Raw genomic sequence first — 27,915 nt, 5'->3', positions numbered from 1 at the left:
AACGCTAATGGCTCATATCACATCCATCACCAAGAATTGGTGTATGGTGCTCCTCTCTCTCCCTCTCTCCCTCTCTCCCTCTCTCTCTCTCTCTCTCCCAATCTAAGACAACTTCTAGTCAATGACTGAGCTCAGTCCCCTATATTTGGGTGGGCTTTATGCCCCAGAGCTACTCAGGGGATCAGGTGAAGACAGGTAACCTTCACCTGAACCCACATCTTAGCTTAGTCTCTTCCTCTCCCCTTTTCACATTTCTCTCACTTCTTTACAGGTTTCTTCTAAGAAGACTCTCTCAAAAGTCCCTCCTACAAGTACCTCTGTTTCAGGCTTTGCTTCTGAAGAGCAAGACCTTAGACACACCTGCCCACCCGCAGATGTTTACCAAAAGGATGGGGGATGTTAAAGTAAGTTGACGAGACCAAATCAGGAATGGCTATAAGCAAAACCGTTGTAATCTTAATAGAGTTTAAACAATGTAATTCTTGGTGGCCTACATGTTTTAATTTTTCAGTTGAGATGTGACATCTAAGTGAAATACTTTTCTTGAGGTTCTTAAAGCCAACCAATCTTGGTTTTCCTGGCAACAGGAAAGCAACAACTGGTGGGATTTTATAAACTGCGGGACTGAGAAGTTACAGTAAAACAATTTATAAAGACATTGCAAGAGGATTGTGATGTGATGCCGATGCTAAAAATCAGCCGCATCAATTTATTATACAGGATTTCTAAGAAGATTACAGTTAAGCATTCATGTTTTCAGAACCTTTACTGATAGTCCATTCCATTCTCTGGAAGCTAGAGTCTAGATAAGCAGTGGGATTTAGGCAAAAGCTGAGAGATTTGGGAAAATTGATGTTTCCAGTCATCTTTATTTTCATTCTACACTAAGGTTCCCATTTAGAGAAAAACATTAAAACCTAACTCCTACTTTATCTATTCCTTTATTTTTTTTTCTCTCTTCTGCCTTTTCTTCTTTTCTTCAAAACAGCAGCAGCTATCTTTATTTAGTAGCTTCCCATTCTGTCCTCAGTCAAGTGCTCTTTCTCCTGTTCTTAAGAAAATGAGTGATAATTCTATATTCTCTGTAAGTTAACCTCGGCAATATAAACATACTCCATCAAACACACATAAATCTGTTTCCCAAACTAGAAGTAGGCCTGTTTCTGATAGTAGTCACAGCAGTCTGACAGGTTCTAGCCTGGGAAGAGGAGAGCTACAGATTTGGGGAAACTGAAGGTGGGCTTTTTAGCCATGACGAGAGTAATCAGCCTGGGAAGCTGCTGCAAAACTAAGTCCAAAAAGACATGCATGGAGCAGTATATTCTTTTTTTGATTTTTTTGTTTAACATCTGGCTATACACTTACAAAAATTTAAATAATATGTTAAGCCATTAATTTGAAATTTTGTGGCGTTAAGAAAAGCATCAGGATGATTTTAGGAAGGCACACTGTAGGTAATTCAGACTAAATTTTCAATCTCTCAAACCTTTGGTCTAATGACCGTCAGGGAAAAATGTGAGAGTCATGGTTTTAATTGGTCTTTCCTAATGGGGTGACACTTGAAGGCTCATAGTTTTTATATGGTACATGCGATTTTAACTGCTGCTCTATTGTTTTATGTACTCTAATTTAACACTCTACATGTTTCACTTGGATGCTTCAACTGATCTAACCATGAAGGACACAATATTATAAATTGAAGAATGACGACAAGGAGCATACAAGGAATTCAAGGGAGAAGAAGAGAATGGAAGTACATTCAGGAAACTTCCTGAGGCCTCTGAGGAAAGAGGAGGGCAAAGCAAAGCAATTAGCTCAGCATAGTTCAGACATGAAAAAAAAGTATTGTTGTGATTGATATATTTTGAATAAAGACCAGATAGTGAACATTACTTGGCTGTATTTTGCTCTTATCGTCTCTATCTGAAATTATTACTTTAAATTTAAAAATGATAGAAAAACATAATTAAGAGGGAAAGTTGAAAAGCAATAAAGATAGAAACAGTTTGAATGACAAAACAGAGTTTTAAAAAGTTACCCATAGGGAGGAAAAATAAGTTGAAACTAATGAGGCAGACTGAAATAGCGATCTATAAGACTGCATATTTTTCAGGACTCATGTGGTGCTTTGTAACTCTTCGTGTGAATTATTGACAACTAACCCCAAGGGATCATATTCCACTGACAACTGAGAAGCATATATAACTAATTATGTGACGTGACTATAAAAAATATTTCTAAATTTACTATGGAGAGTGGTAAAAGAGGGTTAGTACTTCTAAATGAATTCAAATCTTCAGAACCAGATGAAGTACATTCAACAGCAGAAAATAATAACAGATCTAATCACAGAACCACTTCATAAATCCCTGAGACTGTATCAGGAGAGAAGCGATTGGAGCATAGAAATAGGTGAGATTGGTAAATATTCCAGTATTCAAAATGGGACATTCCCTCCATTTGGTACCATCTGAAATGGATAATAATTTCGTTGTTTTTTAAAAATGCACTTTTGTCATTGTTTGTTGAAAGTCAGCAGACCAAAATTTTCTAACGGTAAAATTGAGGTTGAAAATCAGAGATTACAGACATAAGAAAATGGCTAAGAATATGAATTTCCAACAATATTCATATTCCAGAAAGATAATAAAATAAGGTGGCATGAAGAAAACAATTTAAAGGAAGCTTTGCTTTCTAGAGGCTCCCTTGAAAACATACTATAAGTAAAATGCCAGTTGCAAAATGTGATTAAGAAATGTTTTGTTCCTTGATTTTAGCAATGAATTTGAGGCAACTTCACAGGATGACTATAAGTAAAAGTAAAAAACCATATGAACTGTTGGCTGAGTTTCTTGAGCAATTACATGTGAGTTATTTATCGATGAGTGTTCCCAAGAGTAAGATTCAGGTCTTCACCCAATAATCTATTCAGTGTTGTAATCAAACATATTGGAAAGCATAGATGGAATGACACCAGATTATTGTTTTACCAAATATCATCAAGTCTCTAAAACATGCAAGGTATTTTTCTAAGTGTTATGGTCACAGTAGTGAGTCCTTACATTTTACAGTGGAAGGGCTAGATAATAAACCAGTATAGTATCATATTTTTAAAAGTCTTACAAAAGAACACAGAAATATATTGAATGACAAAATAGGTTTTAAAAAATTATCAAGCCCTAGTCGGCTTGGCTCAGTGGTTAGTCAGCCTGCGGACTGAAGGGTCCTGGTTTCGATTCCGGCCAAGGCCATGTACCTTGGTTGCAGGCTCAATCTCCAGCCCTGCTGGGGCCTGTGCAGGAGGCAACCAATTCATGAGTCCCTCTCAATGGATCTCTCTCTCTCTCTTTCTCTCTCTCTCTCCCTCTCTCTCTCTCTCTCTCTCTCCAACTCTCTCTGAAAAGCAATGGAAAGAATATCCTTGTGTGAGGATAAAAAAATTATCAATATGGAAGAACAGATTAAAACTAATGAGACAGACTTAAACAGAGACCAGCAAGGCTATGCATGATTTAAAGGACTCATCTTGTACTTTGTAATTCTTCATTTGAATTATCAACATCAACAACAACAAACACTAAGGGGTCGTATCCCCTGATAATTGAAAAGCATATAGAACTAATTATGCAACATGACTATAAGATGCTTATGCAGACTTCATTTGGATTAGTAGATTGATAATAAAGATGCATTATGTTCAAGGAGAAAAAGATAAAAGTAATAATTTCATAGAAGAAACAAAAACTAGTACACCAAAAAAGAGTAAAACCATACTTAAGAGACCAGCAAATGAATTAGCAGCTCAAGAGATAATTTCTGACCTGAAAATGATATCAAGAAGAACTCATGCAGAATGAGGTTCATAAACGGAAATTAAAGGAATATATGGAAGACAAAGGAAGTGACAGGAGTTACACAGTGAGAATGTGTAACATATAACATACAGTATTTAGAGTTCTCAAAGGAGAGAAGAGATGGCATAAGAAGGCACAATATCTGAGAACTTTTTTAAACTGGTGAAAAATATCTAAGCTTTAAGGTGAAATATAAGCACTAAACTGGATCAATACAAGAGATATACATAATACTAACACTTCTGAAAAACAAATATAAAGAAAAACATCTTAAAAGCAGCCAATATTATTACCATTACAGGTCGATAACATCAAAGTGGTGGGGGGAAAAATCACTGATTCATAAAACTACCCCTTAATCATTGAAGATGAAATGACATTTTCAGCAAAACAATAATGAGAGATTGGTCATCCACATACCTGCAACAAAGGAAATAATAAAATGGTTTTTTCCCACCTATTAGTGACCCTAGGTGGAAGTTTGAGGAGTCATTATGGACAGAAAGAAAAAAAAGGTAAATAAATTAAGACTAAATAAATATTACTTGTATAAAATAATAAAAATAATTTCTTATAGGATTTTAAATATAGTAAATAGTAAAACTGAACAGCACTGAAGGTAACAGAAGGTAAGTATAAAGTAAAAATAATATATATACATAAAAGATTTTTTAAAAATACAAAGATGTTAAAATTATAAAGAAAATCTAAGAATTATTATTTTTAAATGTTGAGATAGTATTGTGGGTGTGGACAACTTTCAATTATTTGATCTAGGTGTCACTTACTTTGTCACTTTATTATAATTTGTTAAGATATAAGATATATGCCTTTGCTTTATGTATATTGATTTACATTCACTATATTCAACAATTTCTTAGAAGTTTAAATAAGTTACAAAAAAAACAATGAAAATGGCAAAATAAAGCTGACAAAGGCAGGACTAGACATATTATTATCCAATATGAACAGGCATGTCATGTAGAAGAAATTTTTATACAATTCTAAGACTGATGTTTAAAACATAAAAAGAAAAAAGTATCAAGTCAACATAGAGTAAGAAAATTAAACCTCAAAATCACTTTTGATTTGGGCAGAAAAAAAGCAAAAATCTGGAAAGATAAATGGCATTTTCAGTGTCACTGGTATATACAGAATGGCAGTGCTGGGCCTAGACTGCAGGTCTTTGAGTCCTGTTTCATTGCTCATGACATTTCACAGAAGTGTGTGTGTGTGTGTTTAACATAATTATTAAAATAAATTTTAAGTGCTCTTTATATAGTCATCAGAAGAATTTATCATGTAGATGGAAAATGATTCTAAAGGATATTCAAGGATTGTGCAAACGCATTCTTGCATATATATATGTGACATTTGAGCTCAATAACTTTTTAAGTGATTATACATAATAGTAAATTTTGTGTGTCAACTTGACTGGGCTAAGGGATACCCAGCTATTTGATGAACATTATTTCTGGTGTGTCTATGATGATGTTTCTGGAAGAGATTAATATTTGGTTCTGTAGATTAAGTAAAGATCTGGCCTCCTCAATGTGGGCAGGTACCAGCCAATCCACTGAGGGCCAAATTTGAACAAAAATAGAAGGGAAAGGCGAATCTCCACTCTCTTCTTGAGCTGGAATGTCTATCTTTTCTTGCCCTTGGACATCAAAGCTCACAGTTTCTGGGCCTTTGGACTCTAAGACTCACACCAGCAGTCCTAGATTCTTAGGCCTTCAGCCTTGGACTGGGAATCATACCATCTGTTGTTTTGGTTACCAGGCCTTAAGACTAACAGACTGAATTATAACACTAACTTTCTTACTTCTCCATCTTGTAAACAACATTTACTAGGAATTCTGGGCCTCCGTAACCTCATGAAACATGAGAAAATCCCTATAATTAATCTCTCTCTCTCTTTGAAGTTTTATTAATTTAGAAACCAATATTTCTATCTGTCCTTAAAGAATATTTTGCATGCTTATAATTCTTCCAAAAATGTACCATAAATTAAAATTTGAAGTGATAAGATATGTTGAAATGTTTTCAAATTCATTTTTTCTCAATATTCTGAAGGGAAAGCTTAAATTATATGCACAGTAGAATAAGAAACTGGAGTAAAATGCTAGTTTCTTCTCTACAATAAAATGGCAGCCATTCCAAGATACATAAAAGGGAATTATTCCTTAAAAAGCAATACCAAGCTAAAGAAACCAAAACAAACACTTAACATAAGCCTGAAACATTTAGTCTTTCTTATCTAATTTCAGTCCCTTTATAATCACTGCTTCCCCGATGACCTCCCTTTAAAGGGTAAGAAGAACAAGCATTGGATATTCTAAGTCAATGTTTGCTATGCTGTCTTCTTTCCATAACCCCATGTCCTTTTAGAGTAAAAACACAAACACATAAATTGTGAAATATAATCCAGCTTTCCAGTTTTATCAAATATTTGAATATTCTCTTTTTCTCCATCACCTGCCTCATATTTGATGTAGGTGTGTGTGTTTTAGCATCTTCCTGCTTCTCCATCTCTTTTAAGAATTAGTGAATATTTTGGGAGTACACTGCTCAAGTTAAACTCTTTATGGCCTTCTTTATTCTTCTAGCTTGTCTCCTCTGTCACTTGTGATAGCCTTCACTTTCCCCCATGCTTCTGGATGAGCAAGTAATCAACCTGAGAACAGGAACGGGGAACTTATCTTCGAATGCCTTGGGTAACTCTGGTCATCTCTCTGAGCTCAAGGTTTTCGTCTCTAATTTCATATTTTCATCAAAGGCTGTCAAACTCAAGAGAAGAACCCTTGCAGAGTCAGAGATCACCTCAAAAATCAGTGATAGAATGGGTAGATGAATACATCTGTCAAATGCTCAACTATAAAATTGGAATATTAAAGCAAGTCTGAAGGTATTGTGTTTTTCAAATACACCCCTCAAAAATGTTTTCTTTTTTCCTTAAGTGGGGTTGTATTTCATTTTTTTAAAAACTGTGTGAGAGTCTTGGACCCTCTAAGACTACAGAATCCTAAATACAGTGGTACCTTGATTTTCAAACTTCTCAATTGTCAAATAATTTGGTTTACAAACACCATAAACTGGAAAGAAAATGAGTCAGTTTTCGAACTCGCCTTGGAAGTCGAACATGCCACACAACTTCCACTGAGCGCAAGATCCTGAGGCCTAGCTGTCAGCTGTTGGTCCCTGAACACCCACGCAATGTGGAGGTGATATTTGGGCTTATCTGGCAACTGTGAACAATCAATTTGTGCTCATCTCATCTCAGGAGCACTCTTGCAACCAACTTGTTTTTGTGGCTGTGTACAATCAATCTGTGTTAATGTCATCTCAAGAACCCTCTGACAATCACCCCTTGCTGTGAGAAATGGATAAAAGCTGCAAAGCCAAGAGATTCATTAACAGAACAACAATAGAGGTGAAGAAGGAAATTATTTCCTAACATGAAAGTGGTGTCTGTGTACATGATCTGGCAATGCAGTTTGGTATGGCCAAATCTACAATTTGTACCATCTTAAAAAATAAAGACATCATTAAAGGAGCCAATGTTGCAAGAGGCGTTAAAACACAAGACAAAGAACACAGACAATTGAAGAAGTGGGAAAACTGTTTTTCATATGGATAAATGAAAACAATTGGCCAGTGACAGCATTTCTGAGATCATGATTTGTGAAAAAGCTTTTCATTGTATGCTGACCTCATCAAAAACACCCCTGGAACAAGTGCTGAGAGTGATATTTTCAAGGCAAGTAGAGGGTGGTTTAAAACTTTTGAGAAGTGGCATACACAATGTGGTGAGACATGGTGAAGCTGCCAGTGCCAACAAAGAAGACACTGACCACTTTGTTTCGGAATTTAAAGAATATGTAGAGGCAGAGGGTTTTCTTCTCCAACAAGTTTTCAACTGTGGTGAGACAGGCCTCTTTTGGAAGAAAATGCCAAAGAGGACCTACATAACAAAGGGGGAGAAATCATTGCCAGGACACAAGCCCATGAAAGACAGGCTAACCTTTTATTTTGTGGGAATGCAAGTGGGGATTTTAAACTGAAGCCTTTGCTAGTCTACCATTCCGAGAACCCAGGGTATTTAAGAAAAACAAAGTCATAAAAAGCAAATTGCATGTGATGTGGAGGGCAAACAGCAAAGCTTGGGTAACCAGGCAATTTTTTATCGAGTGGGTTCATGAAGTGTTCAGGCCAAGTGTGAAAAAATACCTCTAAGATAAAAACCTCCCAATGAAGTGCCTGCTTGTTATGGATAATGCCCCAGCTCACCCTCCAGACTGGGAGGACCAGTTGATGGAAGAGTTCTGTTTTATCAATGTAAAGTTTTTGTCCCCCAACATGACTCTACTCATCCAGACCATGGTCCAGCAGGTCATATCTAATTTTAAGAAGCTTTACACCAAAGCACTGTTCCAAAGTGCTTTGAGGTGATCTCAGACACAGAGCTAACCCTCAGAGAGTTCTGGAAGAATTATTTCAACATCCTACATTGCTTACATCTCATAGACAAAGCATGGAGGGATGTGTCTCACAGAACAATGAAGTCAGCATGGAAGAAACTGTGGCCAGAAGCTGTTCCTGAATGTGCATTTAGGGTGTTGAATGGGGATGCTCCTATTGTTGAGGGTATTGTGTCTCTGGCAAAGTCCATGGGCTTGGAAGTGGGTAGTGATGATGTGGAGGGGTTAGTGGGGACCACAAGACTGAACTCACCACAGAAGAACTTCCAAACATTCTGACGGAGCAGCAATAGGTGGCCACTGAGGAATTGTTTTCAGAGGAGGAAGAGGGAAGAGAAAGTGTTTCTATTGCACTGATCAAAGAAATGTGTGCAAAATGGGTTGAAGTGCAAATTTTTGTTGAAAAATATCACCCTAATTAAGCTGCTATAAGTCATGCCACTAACACTTGCAATGATAATGCTATGTCTCACTTTAGACAAATTTTAAAATATCAGAAAAAGCAAATGTCAATTGAAAAATGTTTAGTGAGGAAAAGATCCAGTGAGCCTGAACCAGGTGTCAGTGGTGTAAAAAAAATCAAGGGAAGCAACGGCAGGAGAGGGGTCACCTACAGTGATTCTGGGAGAGGACCACAGAACACCTGAACAATAGTTACCTATTGTGATTCTGGAAGAGGGCCACGGAACACCTGAAGAACAGCCACCTATTGTGATTATTAAAGAGGTCCCTCCCATCCAAACCATGACTATCATCATTGCAGGTAAAAAAAATTACATTTTCATTTTTATCATCTACAGTACTGCTTTTACATTGTGTTTATTTATTATTGCTTATACAGTACAATATATTGTGTTTGTTGCTTTCATTGTGTATCATTTTATGGATCTGTGGTATCATTAGATAGTAAAATTCATGTTAAATTGCTCTTCTAGAGATTGAATTTAAAGGTCTGGGACAGATTAATCCATTTTGCATTACTTTCTATGGGAAACCTTACCTCAGTTTTCGAACATTTCAGAACTCGAACAGTCTTCCAGAATGGATTACATTTGAAAACCGAGGTACCAGTGTATTGTGAACTGTATGTTTAAAAACATGACTCATATGCTTCTTTAACATAAAATAAATAAAAGATTATTGTTTATGCATGCTGACGGCACAACCATCATTATACACATGGATAGTGTTTGCTATTTATTATACTTTGGATTGATAAGTAATGAAAAGTGAGGACAATCATTATGTTAATGAAATGTTAATGAGGCATGTTTGCTTTTCCCACTTGTCATAAAAATAGTCTTGCTTCATCTATTAGATTTTAACAGAAGTGAGAGAAAATAGTCAACGTTATGCAAATTATTTTAACTATCACATTATAAACTGCATGCATGCCTCAAGAACTAGTTAACTAAATTTTACACCATTTATGGAAGTTACATTCTAAAACTGTATCTAAGAATCATTTTTAAGATTGTTCTGCTATCTAAATTACCTTCTAGATTTTGTTTTTTGAAACTATATTAGCCTCCAAAATAAAATTGTACTTAGAAATAATATTTATGGGGAGCACAAAGCTCATTAGCTCCAGGATCACTTCTGCTGCAATCATTATTGCCAGGCAGAACACATGAGAAGATGGCAGTGTGACTTGAGTAAGGATCCCTCTGCTCCCAGTTCTCACACATACATGTTTCTCTACACTTAAGCAGAAGTTGGAACAAATAGGCATGCAGGTTGAAGTGAGATTTAAGATTCTACTGGAATTTTAATATTCTAACAGAGAAAGCTATTACACTATTTTACCCTTCAGAATAATCCCATAAAATGCCTGGTCATTTTCTTCAGTAAAGATCTGAAGATGACATGACTAGTTAGGCTAACTCTTTTCTGCTCTTGTGGGAGAGCATGAACATCAAAAACTATTGTGTAGCTTTCTTCTGCATCTTTATTAGGATGCTGGACATGACCACTGAACTCTTACTAATCCATAGGCAGAGTTTATGCCATCACTTTCAGGATTGGCAATACCAAAGGTACACTGCATCTAGTTGTGGTCAATATGGAATAAATAAAAGGGAGTAAATCTCTACCACAAGTACTGAGCTAAAAGGGAAAGGACAAGCAAGCAGAAAATACAGCATCTGGAGGAAACTTCAGGAAACATTTGTTAAAGAGTTTGGAATATACTCAACCATCACTGTTTCTGCCTTTCATTTTCCTTATGCAAATGTACATATCTATCTTATCTATGAATTGTCACAACTAATATCAATGCAAATGACAATAGTCCATAGACAAATAATTTAATCTGACTTTGTGGCTGTTGAAAACTAACAAAGAGGAGGCTCAAGATATCATGAAGAACAATACAAAAAAATAAATAAAACAAAATTCTAGAAATCCCAAGATGGTGGCAGATTGAGTAGAAGCTACCCTAACACTCTCCCAAGGCCAAACTGGAATTACAACTAAAATACAGAAAAAAACACCCTGAATAGCCAACTGAAGACTAGCTGGAGAGAACCTTTATAACCAAGGAGGAAAAGTGGAGACCTTATAGAGGCTGGTAGGAAGTAAGGAGGCTAGAGAGGGCTGGCTGGGCTCCCACATACAGCAGCTGAAGGTCCGAAGAAATATCTCAGCTGTGGGGGGTTCCCACTGAGAACTCTGGGGGCTAAACCCCAAGCTGGGCTCCCCAGCCCAGAGCACCAGAACTGAGAAAGGTACCTACATAACATTTAGCTGTGAAAAGCAGCAGGGTTTTTATCTTCCAGGGAGAGATAGCTGGAAATGCAGGCACAGAGTTTTGTGAGCATCCACTCACCTTGGGCTCCAGAGGAAGGGAGGGCAGAGTGAACTAGAGCTGTGTGAGGAGAATCCAGGGTTGTGGGCTCTGGAGATAAAGTTTGGAAGGCACTCATCTTGATTCTTGTGCTGTCATTCCTCCATATGGCAGAGGACATCGTTCTCAGGCAGACATTTACCATCCAAGCAGCTTTTGCCTGGGGGTGGGGAAGCAACTGCCCCGTGTGGTTGGAAAACCTCTTGCCCCACTCAGTAGAGTTTCTACAGCCTGAGGCTCATTAAGAGACTGAATAACAATCAGCCTCTGGGTGCTTTGAGTCTTTGCCTGATTTGCTCCTGGGCCCAGGGCTAGGGAAATCAGACCTTGGTGAACATCTTGGTCTTTTTCAAACACACCCAGCCCCCGCAGAGAGAACCACAAGCTGTGGAGTTCGGAAAACTTCAAACAGGGTACTCAAGGCCAGTCACAAACAGCATCTCACATTGGTCTGCACCAGGGACCATCCAAAAGACTGAGAGTCCTAGCAGATCTACCTAAACATAGAAACAAACCCAAACAGGCAGCCAAAATGAGGAGACAACAAACAAACAAAACAAGTCCCAAGTGAAAGAACAAAAGAATTTTTAGAAGAAGAGCTAAATGAAATGGAGATAAGTAACCTATCAGATATAGAATTCAGAATACTGATCATAAGAATGCTCAACAGTATGAGAAAAGAAATGGAAACTATGAAGGAGATTAAGAATGACATATTAGAAATAAAAAATACATTGGAAGGAATAAATAGCAGATTAGGAGAAGCTGAGGATAGGATCAGCAATTTAGAAGACAGGGTAGAAAAAAATCACTCAATCAAAGCACCAAAAAGAAAAAAAACTTAAAAAACAGGGGGACAGTTTAAGGGAGCTCTGGGACAATATGAAATGTAACAGTGTTCACATCATAGAAGTACCTGAAGATGTAGGAAGTAATCAAGGGTTAGAGAACCTGTTTGAAGAGATAATGGCAGAAAACTTCCCTAACCTGGTCAAGGAAAATGTCACACAAGTTCAGGAGACACAAAGAGTCCTAAACAAGAAGAACCCAAAGAGCCCCTTGCACAGACACATCATAATTAAAATGCTAAGAATTCAAGACAAAGAGAGAATCTTAAAGGCAGCAAGAGAAAAGCAATCTGTTACCTACAAAGGAGCCCCCATAAGGCTTTCAGCTGATTTCTTATCAAAAACTCTATAGGCCAGAAGAGAATGGCATGAAGTATTCAAGGTATGAAAGCAAGGATCTAAAACCAAGACTACTCTATCCAGTAAGGCTATCATTCAAAATAGATGGTGAAATAAAGAGCTTCCCAGACAATAAAAGGCTGAAGGAGTTTATCACCACCAAACCAGCATTGTAAGAAATGTTAAAGGGACTGCTGTAATTAGAAGATGAAATAGAGAGAAAGAGAAACACAGGCATAAAGAAATAAAATAGTAATAGTTAAGTACCTATCAATAATAACCTTACATATAAATGGATTAAATGCTCCAATCAAGAGTCAGAATGGATAAGAAAACATAACCCAAATATATGGTGTCTACAAAGAGACCCACCTCAGAATAAAAGACTCACACAGGCTGGAAAAAAGAACAAAAAAACCTTCCGGAGGACTTTAAGGGAGAGATGAACAGCACTATAGTCATAGTATTCAAAGTCACTGACTTTACTGGATAGATCTTCTAGACAAAAAATCAACAAGGAAACAGTGACACTAGATCAGATGGATTTAATTGACATTTACAGAACATTTCACCCCAAAGCTGCAGAATATACATTCTCCACAAGTGCACATGGGACATTCTCAAAGACAGACCACATGATAGGACACAAAACAAGTCTCTACAAGTTCAAGAAGATTGAAATCATAACAAGCATCTTCTCAGACATTTACACCATGGACTACTACACAGTGGTAAAAAAGAAGGATCCCTTACTCTAAGAGACAGCATGGTGAGACCTGGAGAGTATTATGCAAAGCGAATAAGCCACAGAAAGACCAGTACCACATGATCTTACTCATATGTGCAATCTAATGAACAAAATAAGCCAAATGAACAAAATAGATCCAGAGTCATAGAAACATGGAACAGACAGAAGAATCTCAGAGGGGAGGTAGGAGTGGGAGGGTTGGTGGGGAGAGATTAACCTAAGAACTTACATGCATATATGCATAACCCATGGACACAGACAATAGTGTGGTGAAGGCTTGGGGAGGGGCAATGAGGATGGAAGGTGTCAATGGGGGGGGGGGACATTTGTAATACTTTCAAGAATAAAGATAAATTAAAACATTTTTAAAGCTATGTTTGAGTGATATTGGTGAAAGCACTAAATATTTACATTGCCAATGAAATGAGTTGTAAGAATAAATTAAAAAACTATGTATTTGAATTTAAGAAAAAAAAATTCTGGGGTTCTTTGGAAAAATAAATGAAATTGCTAAACCAGTAGCAAGACTGATAAAAATGAAAAGACAGAAGACACAAATTGCCAATATCAGGAATGATATGGGATATCACTACACATCCTTCAGCCTTTAAAAGAACACTAAGGTAGCACTAACAACAACTCTATTATCTTAAATTTAACAACCTACATGAAATGGACCAGTTCTCAAAGGCCATGAACTACCAAAACTCAACCATGATAAAAAGATAATCTGAATAGTTTATAATTAGTAAAGAAATTAAGTTTACAACTAAATAGATCACAAAACAAGTCTCTAGAAAAGAAATATATAGGAGTATATCGTTTATTGGATAACTCTCGTGGACATGCAATGAAGAGTTAACACCCAAATGGCAAGGATGAAATATTCAAATATATGCCTTTAAAGTCCACCTGAGTTATCAAAGGAAACCACCAGAAAAGTAAAGAGAAAAGGTTTTGAGTGGTTTGTTTAATGGACATAATTATTTTCTTTAGACTTGGGCAGGTGGTATATAGTACTCGGCATTAAACTGTCCTCAAATATGGGGTATGGACATCCCTCTGTTCTACTCTCTCTAATACTGTTTATCTTAGATCTCATGGTGAACACAGGATATGGTGATAGGGCTTGATGGTAGGTAAAAAGTTGAAACTGAATAGATCTAGTTATAAATTTTTCTAATGAGATTGAAAAACAGTGGGCATATTTCACAATAACACACATTCATTTCTTCAGAAAAAAATGTATTGAGTACCTATTATATGCCAGGCACTGTGCTCAGGTCTGGGAATACAAAGATGGATCCCTCTAAACTCAATAAAGCAGGGAAATGGGATCAAGAGCAATCAGCAGAAACATAGAAATGTGACATAACACAGTTCTGAAAGAAAAAGAGGAACCATTCCTGAGCTAATCGGCAGTTACAAAAGTGTTTTTGCAGTTTTGTGTTTTGGAGAATAAATCTCCCAAGACTCATTTTTGACCAAATCTCTTCCAATCTTTATTTTTTATTTTTTTTTGAAACACCAGTAGACAGAAGTATAGAAATAAAGCTGAGAAAGATTTATTTTTAAAAATTTGAGAGAAAAACCAAAAAGTTGCTATAATTTAAGCACAAGCCCAATTTTCCTTAAATGCTCATTTCATTTTGATAAACGAAAAATACTCAGAAAATGGAAATGAAATATAAAAATATTATTTAGAAAGGTATTTTGATTTGCCCATTTTCGATAAAAGATTCAATGATTCATTGTGAGGAAAGGGTAACATGGTTTTCAGAGCCAACATTGTGTCCTTTGGATTTTATTGTATATAGAATATAAATTGAATATATATCATGTTCAGTTGTACAATTCTGAATCTCTCTAGTCCTTTGTATGTGTATGACAGAGCATTTCTTATTTGTTTAAGATAGAGTGCCACGGAAAATAAAACAAACAAATAGAGCGTGTGAAAGCGTTTCAATCAAAAATGGAACCCGAGGATAGAAAATGGAGAATCTTATGCATTCTCAGGGGAACAGAATTTAAGAATTGAGAGACAAAATTTAAGAAATTAACATTTCCATTAAACGGATAATTTACAGGAGACTGGAACTTACCTTCTGACTAATGAACATCCTCCAAGAATCTCCCACCCTCAAGTCAATGACTTTACTTCCTTACCTCTGACTGGACTCTGCCCTCTCTGCACCCCTTGCCCATAAACACAGCCGGCCCCAAATGCTCAGGGGACCTGCCCGTAGCTTGCTACATCCTACACAACCCCAACTGCAATTCCTCCGTTATTGTTGAATGAACTCAACTTCTGGCAATTTGAGCCAGAAGTTGACCTCCTATGTAGGCTGAGAGCTGTCAGTATACATTTTTATAAGATGGATTTTAAATAATTACAGAAAATTTTATTTAAAAAGCCTTATTTCTGTTGGTTTTTCACCTGATATACTACGTACCAAGTTCAATGTAGCTCTCATTTCCTTAGTTCTTTCTGACATCTTTAGGCTATTTGAATTTATTGCTCTGCTGTTTTAGAAATTTTTGAAATTATGCCGTGTATTTGTTGTAATAACAACATCCAAAAAGTAATACTCCTCATTGTATTGAACTTTCAATTAAGCCAAGTAGTGTAAGGTCAATTCAACACTGTAATTGGGACGAGATTGTTCTATTGTTGGCTCCTTTTGGCATATTGCTCGTGGGCTATGTGCCAGATTAATAAAAATATTCAGTGCTTGGTTTCCCTGATAGTTCATATCTTTGCTGCTCTGGAAGCAGGAACAGTATGTTCTCTTTCAGGTATATAATTCATTTTCCCCCGTGAGTCAAATCTCAAATTGATCTGCCTTGACTGTGATTAGTAAATTGATAGAATTGACATTGATCAAGTAGATTATTTTTATTTTTTCATAAAATATGTATTACAGCTACACAAAGAAACAATAACTTAATTTTGTTTCTTATAGTAAAAGGAATTTCAAGTTGTTACTTTATGGTAAGGTTCAACAAACTACAGCTCATGGGCCAAATCTGGCCTGTTAACCTGTTTTTATTGAAACACAGCCACACCCATTCATTTGCATATTGTCTAAGGCTGTTTGGGGCCTACAAGGTCAAAGCTGAATAATTAAATCAGGTAACCAGTCCCCTTTAATATGGCCTTTCATTTTGCAGGGCACCACTATGTATATAGAGAGGGACGTTTAATTCATAGACTTCCATGTTCCGTGAGCAATTTCACAAATGAAATCTTATATGCTATGAATTCTGAAATGTTATAGCATGTATAATAGATAGGTGAAATGATTGACTCTCACTGGATCTAGAAATCTCAAATTGTAAAATCAATTTTTTTAATGTAACACTTTCTGAAAATCAAAATTTTTGTAGCTCTAAAAACTTTTGTAGATGTAAAGTGTAATATTCTATTTTTAGTATAAAATGTGGTCTGTAAAATTTAGCTTATTAAAGTATACATTATGGAGCTGCATTTGGAAGGGAGAACATTGTGATGAAATCCATACAATGTGTCCTTTTAAACAAGAATGTATCTATTGAGCTGAAATGGAAGTGCTAAATGTTCTAAACTGTCTTCATTGTTATCAGAACTTTGAGAAAAGGAACTCGGAGTAAGTTAACTCCAAGATAAAAAGCTAATGTCATCATTTTTCCACACTTCTGAATTCTCACTTCTGATGAGGAGCTCCTAATTAGCATTTTGACCCCTAAGCAGATAATTCAGTGAAACTTCCATTACTAGTAGATCAAGAAGAAACTTCAAATTAAAGTGCAATTTTTTGTCTTGTTAGCCTACTTACTAAATTTAAGGATACCTATATATAAGTATATAATTTTCATTATCAATGAAATAAGCTTATAGTAGACTCATTCAAAAATATGTTATAAAAGATAATGTAAATTAACACATATAAGAATTTAGATTTTAACTTTTCCCCAATATTAAAAGAATTCATTTAACATAAGTTGTTTAAAATTAGCTAAAGAAAAAATATGTACTGTTTTCTCCTATTTCATTAAATTTGAAGTACTGTTTTCCTATTTATACTCAAATATTCTTATTAAGGTTGGCAGTGGGATATTTTTTAAGAACAAAATGAACAAATTTGCCCTTCTCACAAAAATTTCCTTGAGCTTTTGGAGAGTGTGAAGTAAAGAAAATAAGTTTATTGTTTTTAACTACTTGTACGGTTTGGCATGAAAATGACTAATTCCATATCTGACCAATTCTTCTTAGTTGCTTTGAATAACTACATAAACAAATATCTGCAACGTTAAGCTTGTCATTCATCTTTGGGAAAACAGCAATATATTTCCTCCTTTTACAGATTGATTTCTCATCACTGAACATATGAAAGTGTTACTAATGATGGCAATGAGGCTGGCCTTCAGGGCAGCCCCACCGACTACCTGTGTGTGCTGGCTACTGTTTGCTAACCCTGCCCTTCCGAAAAGCCCAAGGCTTGTTCCCTGAAATAGCTGAGATCATTAAACACATCGCGTGGTGTGTGTTAGTCTATCTGTGATTACATTTTGGGACAGAGCAACACGGTGAGAAGACTTAGTAGTACTGTCCTTAAGTCTTATGTGCGCAAATTTACTACAAGAAAATTAAAAAGTAAAATCCCTTTCACAGCATCAAGGCCAATAGCATGATACTGAAAAATAGCAAGGAATCTTATTGTACAGCCTGGTGCCAGTGCATTATTGAGGTGGGATGCCTATTTGAGTTGAGGGCACTCAATTTTTCCATGCTGCCGCTGATTTTAAATCGCACGGTTTTAGAACGTAAGTTTCGTGTTTTGAAGTGAGAAACTTAAAGCTATTGATGCATTATCTGTATTGGTGAAAATTTAAGAATTGCCTTTTTTTGTTACATTGAAATAGTATTCAGCCTTAAAAAAAAAACAAGAAGGAAATTCTGTCACATGAAACGACATGGAATAACCTTGAGGATATTATCCTAAGTGAAATAAACCAGTCAACAGAAGGAATAAACTTTTAAGCCACTGAAATTTAGGCGGTTGCTTTTCAGAGCAGCTAGTTTTGTCTGCCCTAATAGAGTAAGTGTGCACCTTTGAAATGTGTGTTTCCTTACAAGTGGTCTTCTTGAAATATTTCAAGGGGTAAAAAAAAAAAAAAAAATGAAGAACTCTTGACTTCATGAAGCCTACATTTTAATAGAAGGAAGAGAGGGGAGAATTAAACAAATACATAGAAAGGCCTTATTTCTTAGGAAGATAAGCAGCACTAATCAGAGTGACTGAGGGTAGCATGGGTCGCATACTTCAGAGAGCATTTTGCAAGAATGCACATGTGAAGGGGTGGTGATCAGGTACAAACAGTGTAGGGAAAACTAAACGCCGAAAAAATGAGGGTGGGCTTACACTTGGGGCTTGGATGTGCCTGATCATTCAATTAACAGAAAGGTCAATGTTTTTAGATCCTAATAAGGTAAAAACGGGACGAGAGGTGCTACAAATCGAGGACTGAGCTGTACCAAGAGACAACTCAAGCAGTACCTTCTAGTAAATTGGTTTGAATTTTCATCTAAAGATGATGAGAATCCATTAGAATGTTAAGCAGGAATGATAGTGCCTTTGTTTTATGTTGCATAAATCATTCTTGTCTCTGTCACCTGGTTGATGATGAACTACTACAGTGGAACCTTGGATAACAAGAGGATTCTACAATTTCAAAAAAAAGAGAGATGAAGGTGGCAACCGGCCACTCACACTGCAGACAGAGAGCAGTTGTCGGGCTCAGCACAATAATGTACGTGGAAATCACGCTCACAGTGACATTTGCAATTCTATTTACTCAAGTATTTAGACAAAAGCTGTATTATTAGAAAATGGAAGAAAATATTTAACAACTACTAATGATTTTCATAAGTGTTTTGGTACAGGTATAAGACCTAGGTATGGTTGGTAATCTTCCTGTATATTAAAAATTAAACAATAAATTTCGTAAGTCACTGGATCCATTTTGCATATGATTTAAAAACTCTCAAACAAAGACAAATACGATGGGTAAATGACTCATCAAATACTTGGATTCCTTTGTTGGCTATATTTAATTTGAGTACGATAAAGTCCCATAGCATGAAAATATTTTTGCCTGCCCTTATTAAACTTCATTTATTATGACATGGTTTTAGAAAATGACAGATTGACAGACACGGGAATTTAACACAGGAAGCTTCAAGCTGTAATTTTTTTTTTCTAACTAGAATGTTACCTGGATTTTGATCTCTACATGATGTAAGGCACTAATACTTTGGTATTCTATTAAAATGCAGTGTCACTTTGATGAATTAGGTAATGAGCTGACATCGATACATTAAAACAAATGAGTTTCAGGAGAGATTCAAAAGGCTTTATGAGCTTAAATTCAAAGACAGTGAACTTTGAATGCTAAGTAAGTAGCATAGGGGAGGGAAAATAATTTTCCCTCTAATTTTCTAAGTTTTTCTCATTGGCTCCATAAGAATATGGGGTCCTAGAACAAACCAAGCAGTTGAGACTCACAGTCCATTCTGGACTAAGGACAAGCGGGAGAGGAAGAGGGGTTTGGGCTTTATAGGGAAGGTGGGCAGTTCGCAGGTAGATGAAAGGAGCACAATTTGGTAAACAATTCTTGCCAGGCCACCCAGGAACAACGGGACACAGAGGAGGGCCTCACACAGACTTCCAGAGGTTCCTCCCTGTCTGTCACGCTCAGTCCATATTATGCTAAGCTCCCTCTCTTGAAGCAGGTTTTTCTGTCTCAATTCATTTAGGCAAGTGGGGGAGAGGGTAGTGGGAGATGAGGGGAGGATCCTTCTGAGGCTTTCTTTCTGTATAAATAACCAGCTTAAAATAATCAATATCCTAAAAAGGCATATGTTGAGATGGCAAGCTCTGCTCCTCCTCAGTAATATTAGCAACAGAATATTGAATTTCAGAATGTCAGTGTGTGCACATGAATTAAATCTAAAGTGTCACTAGAAGTCTGTCAAAGGGTATGTGTACAGGACACCATTCTCTATATTAATTACTATCAAGTAAAATATTAAAATTAATTACATGAATAATAGAATTTCAAAAATCTGTGTTACTAAATTTTCTGTATTCATAAGTTTGGTTTAAAGAACATGATTGTGTGAATATGAAATCAGGAAGTTGACTGATTGCACAATAACTATAGTAGATATGTAAAGTAGTTCATTTGGATAACATAGTATCTGAATTTGGGGGGGTTATTTTGCTTGATGTACTACAGTGATTGAAAATATAGTCCCGACTCATGGGATAACTCTATGAGTTCTCTCATGGTTGACAATTTTCCTTTAATTTCTCCTGTTCTTGGCTTCTTCTACGATCTTCTGTAGCTTAGTTTGTTGGAAGCCTCACTAGTTCTCTTTAGAATGTAAGAATGGAATAATTCACTATATTTCCCCTTAAGTTTAATCATTTAGAATTAGTGAACTACGATAATCCAGATGTCACTGTTGATCTTCTTATAGCTCTGACAAAAATACAGAATAATTTGTGTTCTTAAGATAAGTGTATATTTCTTCACGTTTTTGCATGAATGTAGGCAGGTGAGGCAAGAGCTTCAAGTTATTTGAATCACCAGATGAAATAAAGAGGTATGCCGTGTATTCTCATTATTTGCAGTAGTTAGTCCTATAAACTCACCATAACATCGAATTAGTTAATTCTGAGTCCTTCCTATAGGAAATACAGAGTTGTTTCCTTCTGGTCTCTGGTCAGAACATTTTTTTTAACTCATCAATACAAAACCTCATTTTATATGTGTTTCTTCTTAAAGACATCTTCTTTAATACATATTTTTTACTAATGAACCTTGAACTCACAGCCAACGTTAACTCACACCTGAATGAAGCTTACCCAAACACACTTATTTTCTCTGTAAGGTTCATCACAGCCTGAAGTTCATCCCAGGAAAACTCCATAGCACTTCAGCACTACCCTTAGGGGCTACCTTGAACAGCTGGGATCACCACCACCAACGGCAACAAAAGACAATCATTCAGAACAAGTGGCACTATTGTAATGCAAAAAGGACAGCTGGGGATGTGGGCATCAAGCCCTCAAATTTTTCACCATTCTGTGCATGTGCGTGGCCACAAGTGACCACAACAGTCTGCGAGTATTGATTTAGAATTACGGATACTGGTTAGCACGCGGGCAGATTCACAAATACCAAATTGCCAGTAACAGGGACCGGCAGTTTGTGCTGGAGAACAGGCATGTTTGTGAAAGAAAAGCACCACAATAGAACAAGTTACTGTTTTTACAGGGAAAACTGACATTTTTGAGGTAAAATTTTTCACCTTAGTTCTCAAGCTATTCAGAGAATTGCAATTATATGAGGCTTGACTTTCTAATGTTATAATTTGAGAACACTGGACTAATCATTTTTCTAAAAAACCTTCTCCAAAACTTAATTGACCTCAAATCACTAAGTGGCTTTAGGGTTTCCCACCTCAGGTGTGACTTGGGTTGAATAATACTCGCCATGTCCACGTGTACATCACCAAACCACTCAAGGCAAAGTCACTGAGGGTCATTATAAGTCAGCACAAATGGAGCAATTATGGCTCCATGACTCCATTTATGTTGACCCATATCAGTCATAAATTCTACTATGGGACAGAAATTGGAGAATGTATGTTACACATCAATTCAAAAAATATCAAGCACGTACATTTTATCAGGCACTCTATTAACTGCAGGCATGTGGCAGTGAACAAAATAACCGTGGCCTGCTGTCTTTGGAGAGGAATAAGTTAAGGTGCCTCATCAATAACAGTGTGCAAATAGCCACTGGGTTTTATACTTACCTGTACAGGTCTCTGATTCCTAGAATGACCACTAGAAAAATTCTCATATTTAAACAAAAATGTTGCTGATGAAAGTGGAGTCCTTGCAATGTCATGAGATAAAGCATTTTCGGGGACACACAGGGAGGATGAGGTCTGATGGTAAGGTATATTTGGCTACACACACACACACAAAAAATAATAAATGCAAATACAGGTCTATGTGCATAACAATTTAAGATGAGTCATCAATCAGTAGATGAGTGGGGGAAAAAGCTGTGGGACATGCACACCATGGAATACTAGGCAGCCGTAAAAAAGAAGGATCTCGTACCCTTTGGGACAGTATGGATGGACCTGGAGACTATTGTGCTAAGCAAAATAAGCCAGTCAGAGAAAGACAAACATCACATGGTCTCACTCATATGTGGAATCTAAAGAACTTAATAAACTGATGAACAGAATAGATTCAATGACATGGAAGCATAGATAAGATGGACGAATGTCAGAGGGAAGGTGGGGGTAGGTGGGGAAAGATTAACCAAAGAACTTATATGCATATATGCATAACCCACGGACACAGACAATAGTGTGGTGAGGGACTGAGGAGGGGGTGGATGGGGTGGAGGGGACCAGTGGGAAAAAAGGGGGCATCTGTAATATTTTGAATAAAATAAATAAATAAATAAATAAATAAATAAATAAATAAATAAATAAACAAAAATAAAATGAGTCATCATGTTTAGAGAGCATATTTTAGTGATTTATAATAGTGTTAGTTAACCTTCTCTCTTTTTATATGTATACAATTTACCAGGATTACTTAAACCTGTAGGCATGAACATCTTTCTGACTTTTACAGTCAAGTTTGATCACCAAATTTGACTTTTCTTTTTCCATATAGTTTGCTAAGTCTTGAAACTTAGTATATAATTATTATGTTAGAAAAATCACCATTATTTCATTATTGATATTGAAAAATTAAAATTAAAATTGAATATTATAATTATCACATGTAAATTTCAGTATCCAATGAAGACATATGCTTGAGACATTTTCCATCCAAGCATCACAGTCATTTTTGGTGGGTTTGGATCAAGGAATGTTTGGAACTTTTAAGTCTTTTTTCAAAGGGAGACTTCAAACTTAATAGGCATTCAGAATTCTGAAGGGCATCTGATTAAAATTTATAAGATTCTCTTCTGTGCTCTGGTATTAATATTATTTTAGAAAACAAAATGAATTCCTGGGTACTTTTAAAATTATATTTCACATTAAACAATTAAATAAAATTTAATCAGAATAAATTTACCTAACATGCCCCATCTATCTGTACAAACTTTAAGTGGATCTCATATTTAAACCCCTTTACCTCCATAATGTGAAGGAAGAAGGGAGCCATATTATATTCAATGGAACTTATAGGCATTTTAAGCAAAAATTACTAAATATCAGAGAAGTTAAATATGCTTTTTCAAAAATAAAGATTAATAGACATTCTTCTATATACCTGAAATCTTTAAGGATGATATTGTACTTAATTACTTTGATAAAAGTTAATCAAAATTAAAAAATTAGTACAACTTCTATTTTTAAATAAATTGTGTTATCTAACGTTCCACACATTACTTTCTACCTGTTGTCTATCAACTTCACCTGCCTTCTCTGTGGGAAAGATGCTAAACTCACTTTAAATATAGTGTCGTGAGAACAATGACTAACAGATAATGAAATACGTTGCCGCTACCGATGTGTTTATATTACACCTGCACTGCAACCGGGAGAAGCATTTTTGTCTTGAAAACAAAGCCAGATGAAATTGAAGAACCTGTCTGTTTTAACCATTGAGCCATTAAATTTTTAATGACTTTAAGGTTTTAAATTATAAACAACTTTCTCAACCTTTTTCTGGATTCCTGCAGAAAGTGGATTGACGGAAAAAGAAATACATACAAAGAAGAAAACAGGAAAATGACCTGGCCTTATTTTGATTGTTTATATTGACATTTCTCAAGTAGCACCAGGTGATATTAAAATAATAAGTTAGTCTGTGCAAAGGCTTTAATAGAGAGGCTGACAAAAAGATAAGAAATCTTTCTTTTCTTACACCCATGATTAAATGCCCTAATTGATTTGAGGGCCATCCCCATAATGGCAATTTCAAGAACGAAGGTGCCTATTACACTGCGCACTGAAGAGCATTTAAAAGCGATGGCAAAGGATTTTCAATCTATTTCCTTACAGAGCTGGCTGAATGTTCAGCGATCAGGGCAGAGGCAGGTACACACACTCGTGCCGGGTAATTCAATACAGGGAATTTAACATGGGAAATTCATTCCAGAATTTCCTAAGAGGAAAAGGGCAGTGAAGAAGGAAGAAAGCTTCATTTTAACAACCGCAGGAGGCCACTGCCATTCTCCGGGCGGAAGACACAGAGGGGGAGGCCGTGACACCAGCCTTCCTGGGGAGCCAGGGACCAGGCAGGCGTGCCTGTCGCGAGCTAGGGCCGTGGCAGCGTGGCCAGGGCGGCAGGGGCTGGGCACGGGCGATGGTGCCCGCGGGAGAACGCGTATGATGCGCTTCTCCTCGCATCGCCTCTGTCCCAGTCTCCTCCTAGTGTCCCGCGTGGACTGGGCACAGCCGGGGAAAGCGCAGCCCAGGGCCGGGCTAAGAGCAGGGCAAAGCTGTAAATGGAGAGCAAATGAGTAGCTGCTCCTCTGCGTGCTTCCATCTATTTGCGTCTTTTGCCATTTTTAAGTCTCTGACTCTCCCCACTCCCAACAGTAAAGGAATTCTTTAGGTGTCCTCAGCGAGGCCTTCATGCGCTTTAGCAGTCTAATGCCAACCTAATTTTCCAGATGAATCTGCCGCCACTCCCTCACTTCCGGTCTAACACAGAGGTAAATAAACTAAAAGTAGCTCTTTACCACGCAGAGTGACTTCTGGTCCCTAAACCTTAACCATGTTATTGCTTTGCCTGCAATGCCTTTGCTGCACCCCCTTCCCAGCCCCAAAGCTTCGTCCAACGATTCTTAATGCCTTCTTATGACATCGTTTCTGTGGATAGTTTTTTGATACACAGATAGAATGAATTACTTTATAGTGATTAACCATATTATTAGTGTAATATTTATAATATATATAATTATTAGTGACATATTCTTGTTTCCATTAAAAAAACTGAACCCTTTCAGGGCAGGGAGCCCGTCAACAAGCATAGTGAATTGGCTATTGTTAGTTCTCATAAATGTTAAACTTATGAATAGACTATTTTTTCCTAGAATCTAATAAATTATATTTGCCCAAGAAAATTTCCTAATTTTAATGTATTAAGCATGTGATGACTTTCATTTCTGAACCTGCAGGATGAATGCTTTGCAATACTTCAGGTTTACACTGAAATATAAAAAATCAAAATATTTAATTTCCTCTCTAGCAATCTCTTATTAGTATTTTCTCAAACATTTTTTCAGAAAAACAACACTTTTTCCCCAATAATACAACATTTGGGATTTTACATGGTTGGTTATAATATCATTATATCATTTGCAAACTGGTAAACAATCAATGATCCCTATAGGATCTAAGGAAAATGATCATGGATTTTGAGCTTTATCGATGACAACCATCATTTTCTTTCCTACTCGCACCCATTTCTTCTCTGCCTGGAGCTTGAATTCAAAAGTTCTACGTAGTATATGAACCCAATTCTCTAGCCATAAATGACTAAGTTATGAATTAAACCCTTGACTAAAACTAGGGGGAACTATTCCTTAGAAATGTCTGCAGTTGCTTTCCCTCTGGTATTATGTCTGCATTTCAGGCAAGAAGAGGGATACGTCGCATGGAACAATGCCTTTGTCTGAAAGCAAAGTTTTTCTCAATAATTCCCTATTTGATATCACTTCTTGTTTCACAGGACAGCAGCGTGTTACTTGGTGATCCCTACACAAAAGGAAGAGAGAAATTATGTTCTTGGCTTTTCAATCTCTACAGTAGAGGAAGGAAATTGGGAGAAGAATTGAGACCGAATGAACCAATTCATAGGATCTAACTGAACAACGTGGGGGTTTGGAATTAAGAAACAGCGAGGCAGTAGGCGACGAGGCCTCTTCCCTGAGCCACATGCAGCCCACGTTATCCAGTGTAGAAATGAAGAATTTTGCAGAGTAAGGTGGAATGTACAGCTAGAATGAAGACAGCAAAAAGGAAAAATACCATGTGGCCCCGGGGTAAAGAAGATATAAAGAGAACATCTGTCTGATGTTGCTGCGTTTGCTAAGTAGCCCAGCTATAATTGGCAAAAGATTCCCAAGATTCATTGGTTTCCTAAAAAAAAAAAGAGCTTTACTTAAGATGGCTTGAGAGGCTTTTTGTTTCTTTACAACCAAGTTTCCTGATTTATATAAAAGTCAAGATGAAAAGTAACACAAGTGGAGAGCCTGCCAACATCTGCTCTATTTCTTCAGTGTGTACTCCCGCCCTCTTGGTCTCTATGAACATGCAAGAAAACCCATTCATTATGCATATGTATTGCATGCTCTTCTATTTATCCCTTTAAATTTATTAGTGATCTTGTGAATAACCCTTTCAAAGGATGGCTTTTGCTGTTAACTATCTAAACATTTAGCTAACCATTTAGCATTTAATGGGAATCTGTCAGAAGCAAAATTAAGAAGAATGAAATGCAATGAAACATCTGTACTTATTTTAGTGACCTCATGACACCCTACTTTATCTACTTTAATTTTTAGTAATGTCTATTTATACAGTTTCATTTGTAAATATTAGGATCTGTGAAAATGCAATTAGAGATCATCCCTAATCATGCTCTTAATAGGATTTCTCCTTCTTGATATGCTTCACTTCTGTTTGCCGTTGGCCCCCGGCCTCTGGAGTATTACAGAATCTAGCCGAGGTAGGTGTTAGCCCAAACATTACCTGAAAGATTTTGGAGGTTCTTTTATTCCCTTAGGCTTGTTTTCAACATCCTTCCTAAAGTAATACATTTGCTTATAGGATAAAGACATCTTTTTGAAAAAAGGCACTAGATCACCAGGAACAAAGAACAAAGAATAAACTTTAAAAATATAAATATAATCTATTAGAACTGCGGGATGACTGAAAATGGATACAAGAAGAGTCTGTTTTTATTAATCATTCAACATGATTGAATAGTTAGTGATAGATACTACTGGAAGAGCAATTTTATTTTTCTAAGAGTTCTGCTTATTTTATATCACATTTTATGATGTGAGGCACCCACATGCAACTTCTGTTTAAATTTTGTTCATTAATTATGTGTCCTATGGATGCATCTTTCATATATGTCTATATATGTAATACGTAGTGCATGTCAGACATATCCACACATATACTTATTTGGGTTAAAACATTTAAGTAAAGGAAATTTACTACAAAATTCATCTTTGCTTCAACTTATAATCATGAAACAATTTTACATTTAAACACACACAGAGATTCCATTTTTATTGAGAATATAGTAAAACTGTGAACACTAACAGATGGCAATGTACTCAGAGCAACATTAGATTTTGGATTGCGTTCATCTCTTTGACAAAGATGGCAAATAATTTTGCAACATTTCTTTCCCCATTTTTTATGGAAATAAAAATATTAGTTGAGGCTGGATACATGAATATTCAGACAAAGACTATTTTGCAACTAGATCATATGACTAGTATCCCTGGTCAGTGGGATGAAGTGGGAGTACTGTAGGCGACTATATTTTCTGATCCTTAAAACAAAAATAAAAAGCATTGTCTTATCTTTCTCCTTACCTACTCCTGCTGGCAGAAATACAGACATAGTAATGAGCCATTTTGGGCAATTAAAATAAAAAGGCAACACTTAAGGATGGATACCAAAGATAAGCAAAAGAAGGACCCTGGATCTTTAATGCCATAGAGCTATGATTCTAGATCTTAGCTACCA

Source organism: Miniopterus natalensis, chromosome 6, assembly GCF_054644295.1.
Source record: "Miniopterus natalensis isolate mMinNat1 chromosome 6, mMinNat1.hap1, whole genome shotgun sequence".
NCBI lineage: Eukaryota > Metazoa > Chordata > Mammalia > Chiroptera > Miniopteridae > Miniopterus > Miniopterus natalensis.
Note: the sequence above shows the minus strand (reverse complement) of the source record.